Below are 9,945 nucleotides of genomic sequence, written 5' to 3'. Positions count from 1 at the left end.
CCTTTTAATATATGAATATCTGTACCCTTTTTCTTTAAAAAAACTTTTTTAAACAATTTAATCCTTTTCCAACTCTCTATATTCTTTTTCTTCTCTCTCCCAAGCCTACATATATTCATCCAACACTGTGACCCACTTAAAGTTTTTTTATGTCTGAATCTGTTCTTATTGCCTTATCCATAATTTTTTAGTGTCCAGAAGTGCTTTTGCTTTCTAAGCACTTAAAAATCTCAGATGTGACGTTACTAGGTTAAATACAGTACTATCTGTGTGCCTTCCGAGTCTAAAACTTAAGTTGTGTCATTCCTATGATATATATGGTACTGACAGCATGGTGGAACTACTAGTGCCTCTGAGAGCCATACACACTGCCCCATTCTCAGGTACACATCCAGTTCATTTTGCCATTAAGCAAGCTGAAGAAGTCTGCTCACAAATGCCATCCAAATGCTCCATCTCCCTAAAGAGCCAAAGGTTGCACTGGCAGCAAAGCCCAGAAAGCCAGCATTTCAAAACTACTGTTTTTTTTCCTCTGCAGCTGAGTCAGGAAAATCTCTCTTAAAAGAGCTGCAGTGTTGGGAGCCACCTGGAGGCACAGGTGGTCCTGCAGTTTGGAGGTAGCCACGTGGGGCTGAGCAACCCTGCCTGCACCCTTGCCTGCACATGCTCAGACCAGCAGGATGGCATTAACCAATCAGGACAGCGTTCAAGCCGCTCCACCGTTTAAAAGCAGCTGCCTCGGGGCCCAACGCTCTCTCTCTAAGCTTTCTCTCGTCCCTGCTCTATCTTCCCTTCCCCCAATTTTCCTCAAGGAAATGCTCCAAATAAAGATGTGACCAGAGAAGGAATTCTCGTTTTTGGTGGGGTTCATTCCTGCTGGACAGGATGGCGCCCCGCAACTGGTGCTCGAAACCCCGGGACGCTGAGGGACCCTGACAACTACGCCGGGGGACCCTGAAAGCCCGGGAGAAAAAGCCAAGATCAGACACCAGCACAGAGAGCCTTGAATTTCAGAACTCTGAGAACATGGAGCGGTGAGTGACGTCGGTTGAAATCCCCAGAAAGGGGAGGAAAAGAAATGTAAAAAGGAATTTCAAAGGATAGGCCTAAATAGAAAAGAAAATACAAAAAAAAATCAAAGTTAAGGTATCTGAAAGAAGGTACAGAAAGCAACGGGGAAGAAAAATCCCTTAAGTTCAGTGCAGGAGGAATGTGAACAGCAGCAAAAAGGCGAGGTAACTAAGGCGGGACTATGAGGACGAAGGGGTACGGGAGACCGCGGCTTCCGCTCCCTCTCCGTCCACCTGCGTACTCGCTGTTAGAGACTGGAGGCAACAGTCTCGTAGGGAGGCGAGCTTGATCACTGCCTTCCCTGTTCTTAAAGAGCCACAGAGCTTTTGGAGGTGATTTTCGCCTAATTTTGATAAGAGAGCTCAGTCTCTGGCTCTCACGTACAAAAAACTTTAATTTTTGACTGAGAAAGACAAGCTGCTTGATCGTGCTGAGAGTGCTGGCGGCAGCCGGCCCGCCTTTGAGCGGTAATGCCTGATTAGAAACACGGAAGTGGGCCAGGCACGGTGGTGCACACCTGTGATCCCAGCTACTCAGGAGGGAGACGCAACCAGTTGCTGGCGGGGAGTTTGCTGGAGGTCTACGAACAGCCAGGTCACCATGGCGACGGGCGGGCTAAAGTCCGTGTGTCATCAGAGGCTATATGTCCCGGCCTTCTGGCGGGGCTATGGTTTTTGGAGGACCTTTTCAGCACCTGAGCGGACTCGCCTGACTGAGGCGGAAGCTGTGTGGTGAGCAGCGGCGCCATAGAAGGCAGAGAGGAGCTGAATCGGCTCTGCGGAAAAACTGTGTTTCCATAGCATCATGGGCGGGCGGAGATGAGTTCCCAGAGAACGGGGCTCCGCGCGCGGGCAGACCGGGCCCTCCACGGGTGGGCGGATGCCCCCCCTCGCCGGAGCTTGAAAAAGACTCACAGCCGGCGGTGCGAGTTCATTGCCTGAGGTGAAACGGCGAGCCCGCGCACGGCCCGGGGCGGGGCCATGCGGAGCGCGCCATAAGGGGCTTCAGAGGCGGAGCTATGGCAGCTGCCGCTGTCCGCTGCTGCCGCCCTCAGCCAAGGTCGCCAAAAATTCAGTCAGATAAAAACATTTGTCGCCAAAAGATTAGTCAGATGAAAACATTTATCCCCCAAACATCGCCCCTTTGTCAGCAGGAAGTAGTAAGATGATCGATGCTACGCCCATTCTCCCTTAAAGAACTGGTCGTGATTATCATAATAAAGGCATGTTTACCTGGTTACCGTATCCTAGGTAACAAAGAAAGGCGGACCTTTTGCCTGAGGCACCTGGTGAGATAAACAATGCTACCTAGAGGTTTTTCCATCTGAATAGGGGAGCTGGAGAGATGGCTCAATGGTTAAGAGCATTGCCTGCTCTTCCAAAGGTCATGAGTTCAATTCCCAGTGACAACTGCTTTGGTTTTTAAACAATAGAGGGGGACTACACTACCAGTGACAGCTTCCCCCAGAGAAAGGATTTCTCTTGCATTCTATACACTTAATTTTTAATTCAAAATTTTGCTGGTACAGGCAAACAAGATTTGCTTTTTGAAACAGAGACCTGCAGATCTCTAAGTTCAAAACCAGCCTACTTCCAGTACTGATTGTGCTGAATTTTTACACTGAGAGTTTTTAGTACTCTTAAATGTTAATTTGGGAGGAGAGTTTTGTTTATGTTTTTCTAGGAATGCTGACATACATCTGGATGCCAGCGAGACCGACCAGAGAGATAAAGAAGACGACCCAGTGGATGCTGAGTGTCCTGCTGTGGAAGATTCGTGCGGAGACAGCAGAGATGACCTTCTGGGCGGTGCCAAGAGCAGCTGTTTCACACCATCGACTTGAGCAACACCCTGTGCAACCTCTTATCTCTTACTCTACTTTGCCTTTTCCTTCCTTAGGAATGGGTGGGAGCAGAGATATCCTTGGCATGCTGCGTCTAGGTGGGGACCAGATTGGAAAATAGTTTTGCCTTATTGCTCTTAAAGACAATAATTAGGGGGAGATGTTGGGAGCCACCTGGAGGCACAGGTGGTCCTGCAGTTTGGAGGTAGCCATGTGGGGCTGAGCAACCCTGCCTGCACCCTTGCCTGCACATGCTCAGACCAGCAGGATGGCATTAACCAATCAGGACAGCGTTCAAGCCGCTCCACCGTTTAAAAGCAGCTGCCTCGGGGCCCAACGCTCTCTCTCTAAGCTTTCTCTCGTCCCTGCTCTATCTTCCCTTCCCCCAATTTTCCTCAAGGAAATGCTCCAAATAAAGATGTGACCAGAGAAGGAATTCTCGTTTTTGGTGGGGTTCATTCCTGCTGGACAGGATGGCGCCCCGCACTGCAGGAAGCTGCCAACAAGCAGCAAGAAGCTATATTAAACTCTGTATTTTTTTGTCTAGGATTTCAAGCCCTCTCAGGTTTTACATGAATTTAGTTGGCCATGTGGCAGCCAATTTGTAGGAGGGGGGCCACTTGCTTGTCCTAACTGCCCAAAACCAAAATAATCACACAGAAATTGTATTAATTATATCACTTCTTGACCCATTAGCACTAACTTCTTATTGGCTAACTCTTACATCTTACTTTAACCCATTTCTATTAATCTGTGTATCAACACAAGGTCATGGCCTACCAGCAAAGTTTCAGCACATTTGTCTTCAGTGGTGGTGGCTTCGTGGTGTCTCCCTCTGACTCCATACTTCTTTCTCCCAGCATTCAATTCATCTTCTCCACATACCAAAGTTCTGTCCTTTCAACAAACCAAGGTAGTTTCTTTATTCATTAATGGTAATGGCAGCACATAGAGGGGACTCCCACATCACACCATAGTTGTACAATCATGCCAATAAAGCATGTTGAGAACATTGCCTTTGAGTGAATTTGTTCAAGAAGGAGGAATGAAAGAAGACAGAAAAGAGAGAAAACATAAAAAAGGCAATATAAAAGAAAATTACAAGCCCATAATTTTCTATATAAAGCAATAAAAAATATCTGGTACATAAAAATTTGTGACAAACATTGCAGACATAGAAACCTGGTTTTTGTTTTAGTTACATTTCCTATAAGAACAAAAATATAAATTCCACTAAGACAAGTCTTAAAGTTTGCCTAGAATTATGTTACTGAAAATTGACCCAAAGGCTCTTCAAAATTATATTTACATTATAATAAATGGTTAGTTTAATGTCAAAGTAATCTCATGATTAAAACATGCACAGTACATTAACAACCTTCAGCTCATTTCAATTATTTTCTTTTTTATTATAATATTAGCACCTTTAGAAAATATTTTTGAGTATAATCCACAATGTTCTACCTTAGGAATATGGAACTTTGCTATGCCTTAGGATACCATAATTCAGCCTACAATAAGCTCAAGTGCTTAGATAAGGTTTAACATTTTAACACAACGTGTTTTTCCTTGTGGTAGTTACTCATATAATTTGTTTGGATCATAGTCCTTCCTTCCCAGGATAACCACAATCAACTTCCAAGTAGTCCTTACAGTTTCTTTCATTATTACAAAACCAAATTACACAAATATGACCCATTCAATCAATTCATACTCATAAAAATATTAAGGAACTATATAGCAATCTCATTTTAAACATTCAAATTAATTAGGAACATAAATTTTACTTTCTAAAAAAGAATGAGGAAACATTCAAGTACTGAATACAGAGACTCACTTATACTAACAATAGGACTGTTCACAAATATCCCATACTTTTATTTTTACATGGAATTAAATTTTATTGATCTGACATAATATATAAGGACTAAACACTAAATGTTACCCTAGTAGATATCACCGATACAAAGATATGGTAAGGAACACCAAATCACTCATCAGTTCCTTAGAGTTACCACAAATTAATGCACTGGCAAGCTAATCTGTCACAAATATAAGATTACTAAATAAAGGCTTTGAAATATATGAGGCCTCCTTTTTAGGTTTCCTTGTTACTAATAAAAAGTTGAATCTTTCCTTACCCACAAGAAAATTACCAGTTTTCAGTTTTGAATGACCATAAAAGTCAGGAGGGAATGTTTAAGAAGAAAAAGTGTGCAACACCTGAATATTCTGGATCCTGTCATTGGAAGAGGAGATCAATTCATGAATGTCTCCAAGGTCACTAAGCAGAAGCAGATGAAAGAATACTACAAAGAGAACAGTGTCAATCATAGCCAAAGTCAAAAACTGACTTAAACACAAAGTATTGAGTGAATTAAGACCAGAGAGTAAACCTGAGTTTAGTTACTGTGGTCAATGAAGATCTCACTGAGATATATTTTAAATGGTGTTAAGAGGCTTTTTGGAAGGCACAGCACAGGCTTAGGGTTGTATGGGAGGCAAAGATTTCTTTGAGGGCTTGATCTGCAATGTTGTGGTTTTATATTTTGCAGTAAAAGAAAAATTTTGTAAAAATTAAAAGGGTTTGAATTGATATTGTCATTTGTTTCTCTTACTCTTTTGCTTCATCAATAGACATAGACAGTGTATATGTCAATATCAATATAAAATATATTTCATGTCTTAAACTTGAGGAGCAAAATATATACAGTTAGAATAGTGAAATGGTGATCAATGAAAATGACTCTAAAATAAACAAATTATTCCATAATCTATTCCACTATAACTTTATAGATCTCACTAGAATCTGTAGTAAACATAGTATCACAAGAAGGATTGCTTATTAGTACAATGAAACATACACACACACACACACACACACACACAAACACAGCACATGCAGACCCTACAGGATCTTGCACAAGCTGATAACAAAACAATATGTGGAGTAAGAGAAATATTAATTTGGTGAAGAATTTTTGCTAAGTTTAATTTATCTGTACTTTGATGAATGAATTAATCTATAATTTATAAGGAATAAAAACATATCCAATTTTATTTAGTATTTCTTTTGAAGATTCTTAATTTACTTAAAGGAAAGTCCTTGTGTATATTCTTTACAAATGAAACTAATTACCATCTAGCTAATACTATTATTAGCATCTACTTCAGACAGATAATGTTTGTTTTTATTAAATAGTAAATTTCTTGAAGATATATATGTATTAGTTTTCCAAATATACATAAATATACATATATAAATCAGTTTTGACAATTGACTTTTTTATTAGACAATGAACTTCTACAAACAATACTAACTTTGAGTAGCAAAGATAAACTGACTGTTGCTGAATAATTGCTTCAAATAATAAAGTAGTTGGATTAGTAATATCCTGAGATTTGAGAAATATTTTGTTATCTTGATGCATAGAAGATACAAGCCTGAATAGCAATGGTGTTTGGTACTTGTTTCAGTTGATGCTGAGCTTAAAATGTAAATTTATGCAGCAATTAGAGGATCATTTGTGTAGAAACACAGCAAATTTCAGATAATATGAAATTGCTACAAGCTCTTAGACAGGGTGAGAACCTTACAGGCTCATTATAAACTGTGGGATGAAGTGTTATGTTTTTATGGGCATTCTCTATTAAGGTTGACGGGATGAGAAAACTATTTATTATCCTTGTTGATTATATCAAGATTCACCCTTTCTTCATCACAACCTCATCTTGGTATAATTAAAATTTTGTCTTTGCAAACTTTAATCCTTGGTGTACTATTATTAACCAAATTAGAAGTTCATAATAAAGGCTGGTGAAGAAGGGATTTAGCTGTTTTCCATCACTCTATTTTTTAATTGCTATTGTGCTCGTAAATGTGACAGATTCACAGCACTTGGATATTCCAGCAAAATGATCAAAATATATCTTAGTATTAATTATAAATAATAGTGTTCTGTAAGATAGTGAATAAATGCCTTCTATAGGACAATTCCTTTATGATTTTATAAATAAGAGTTCCCAGAAGAAAGAATCCTGGTACAGATAACAGTCTTTAAAATGATGCTGTGGGAAGTATGGTCTGAGACAGGGAAGAATTGAAAACCAATGCACTCCAGGGCAAGATCAATGCACATTTAAGAGTTTCTCTTCAAAAAAACTACTCAATTTGAAATTTCTGAGACATATAAGAGTGTCAACATTTTGTTTTCTCTTACTGAATTTTAAAGCTGATGCTTCACTGGGTTAGAGAAAAACACTGATACTTTAAGTTGGCCAGATATCTTTGTTTAAAAAGATGTTAGGCAAATTATTTAATGATAAAATTATGCTAAAGACAATACCCTTTAGGTAGTAACAGTATAATATTTCAACGGTAAAAAAGACATATGTACTATTTAAATGACTTCTAAGATACTGATACATAAGTGTTGAAGGTAGTGGACTCAGATGAATTACTCTAGTTTCAGATTTTCTCCTCTCCTCCTCGCTCTTACTCCCTCCTTCTACCCCCATCCTTCTCCCCTGGTCCTTCCTTTTTCCCTCCCTCCCTCCCACATCATGTCTTCCTTTATCATTCCTCCATTGTTATGTAACTTACGTTAGTATTTTGACCATTTGCTTTCTCATAGGCAACAATGTTCACATTTATTAATAGTCTCAGTGCTATCAACTGTTTTCATGTCCTGAGTCTAATCAAAGGATTCATCTTCCACACTAATTAGTGCCATGAGTGAAATTTATCCAGAGTTCTAGAAACAGTTCTCTGTTATTTTGTGAAGTCTTCGCTATGGAGACACATACCATGTGTGAAAATGATTCTCTACCACCCACTAGAGCAGAGAGGATCATCAATATTACTCAAAAAAAAACCCAGCCCATATTTCAACACAAAATCTGCATAGGCACCTAATGTGACTATCAGTCTCCTATTCACCATCTAAGACACCAGATAGTTATCAAGCCCTAAGTAATATTACATAAAACCATTAATTTTGATTATACATCCACTTACTGCATTTTATATTTTTTTCTATTTATAGAAAAATGATTATCACAGAAAACACAACTTCAGGAGACCCAGTAGAATAGTAAGAGTAATAAAAGAGGGTTAAGGCATGTGAATATGGTAAAAATTTATAGTACATATGTGTGAAACTGTCAAAAATAAGTTAAAAATAGAAATTTCATTAGGTGCTTGTCAATTCCCACTAAGAACCACTAGAGCATAAAGTTTCTTACTCACAGGTGTACATATTTGTTAAACACATAATCTTTCTTTCTAGCATACGTGAGGTCATAGGTTCATTCCTTAGTCACACACTTCCAAATAAAGGAAGTATCACGTGCATAGTCAGTCTCCAGACTTTGGGAAGCATTGCACCTTTTCTCGTCCAGAATTCCTTCTTTATGATTTTTTTTAAAAAAATACCTGAATATAAGATTTCTGCTGCAGCATGATTACAAGTTTCAGACTCACTTTCTTAGTTCACATAATGAGAGAGAGAGAGAGAGAGAGAGAGAGAGAGAGAGAGAGAGAGAGAGAAAAGAAGAAAAACACAAAGGTCTTTCTAAGAATGTTTAAATAGCTGTCATCACTGACTGTAAAGGTTAATACTCTTAGCATCATGAATGAACTGTCAGTTATGTAACAGAATGGTTATATTTTTCTTTTTAGAATTGACTTTTAATTGTATGCATGTGCAAGTGTGTGCATATTTATGCACATGCATATATGAGGGCAGGTGCCCAATGAGATTAAAATAAAGTGGTGGTGGGGCATCTATTCCTCTGGCACTGAAGTTACAGGCAACCCTGAGCCACCTCTGGGAACCAAACGCTGGACTTCTGCTAGAACAGAAAGCTTTCTTAACAGCTGGGTCAACTCTCCAATCTCACCTGTGTTTCTCTGTAGTATGACATGTCTTACCTTCATATCAAATTGACAACTTTTCATTATTTACCAAGATTTCATCTTTCTTGTTAATGCACTTCTTTCTTGTCTCTAAGTCTTAATGGAAGTGTTTTATTAATTGCTTTTCCTTGTTGTGAAGTGCAAAATGGGATTTGTTTTCATATCATACATTAGCCACGGATAAATCATTCTTCTGTTTATTTGCTATACCACCATTGTGCTGTGGCTATCTCTAGTTTTATGATACCTATTTTCATATAATTCTCCAAATTACTTTATTGCTTATGTAAAATTTTTAAAGCTGCATTAAATTATGCTAAAATTTTTGTCATATTCATAATTCAAGTATGTATTAATAAATTCCACTTAGTTGTAAAATTAAAGTCTGATTCATTCTTTCTTTCTATTGTTTCTTGATGTCCCACAATATTGAAACCAAATTTGTTTTGCATGGTTCTATCTCTGAGAAAATGTAGTTGTTGGGCTAGATCTCTGTGTAGACTTAGGGAAAGTCCAGAGCAGTCCAAAGTGTGGCTCTCACAGTCAGTCCTCATTTCCCAAAGTTACCAGAAATACTGTACACTTTCTGAAGGCAGAGCCCATTCCTTTTCACATTCTCCGCACTCTCGCCTCTTCCTCGTCACTCACAAAAGAGCTCTCTGTCCTATTTTTGTCTTTCCCTTTTCAGTCTTTACTGTTCTTTCTTGCAGAAAATCCCCTAGTCTCATCAACTGTTATAGTCTAAGCCCTTGCTTCCAACTCAACAATTTTGTTTTCTTCAAATAATTTTCTGTTTCAGTGGATTCTCTGCCCATCTGTCAAAGAAGTCTCAGAAGAGCCATCACAATGAACTCCGACAGATCTGTATGAATTCAGATATTAGGTATCTGGGCTTGGGGCAGGATGTACACCCTTCAACATTGTACTGAAATCCTCGATGGTGAGAAGTTCACAAAGAAAAATTGTCATAACTATAGGGAAAATAAAAGGCCATTAAAAGGTAGTCCATAAGAAGGAAGCGTTGTCCAAGTTAGTAGAGTCCAGACAACATATGAGCAGAGAATTGGAACATTGCTTTCCCTAAACATTAGTTCCAGATATACTGAGAGAAAGT

At 39.0% G+C, this 9,945-nt stretch overlaps 1 pseudogene; it reads left to right on the top strand.

Moving 5' to 3' along the window:
- The first annotated feature begins 1,842 nt into the window (after window positions 1–1,842).
- Window positions 1,843–2,020, top strand: LOC148122114 (Nuclear RNase P; annotated as a pseudogene).
- Window positions 2,021–9,945: the final 7,925 nt, after the last annotated feature.

Source organism: Myodes glareolus, chromosome 5 (assembly GCF_982192425.1).
Source record: "Myodes glareolus chromosome 5, mMyoGla1.1, whole genome shotgun sequence".
Lineage (NCBI taxonomy): Eukaryota > Metazoa > Chordata > Mammalia > Rodentia > Cricetidae > Myodes > Myodes glareolus.
The sequence above is the reverse complement of the archived record's forward strand: the minus strand, read 5'-3'. Positions and strand labels throughout refer to the sequence as shown.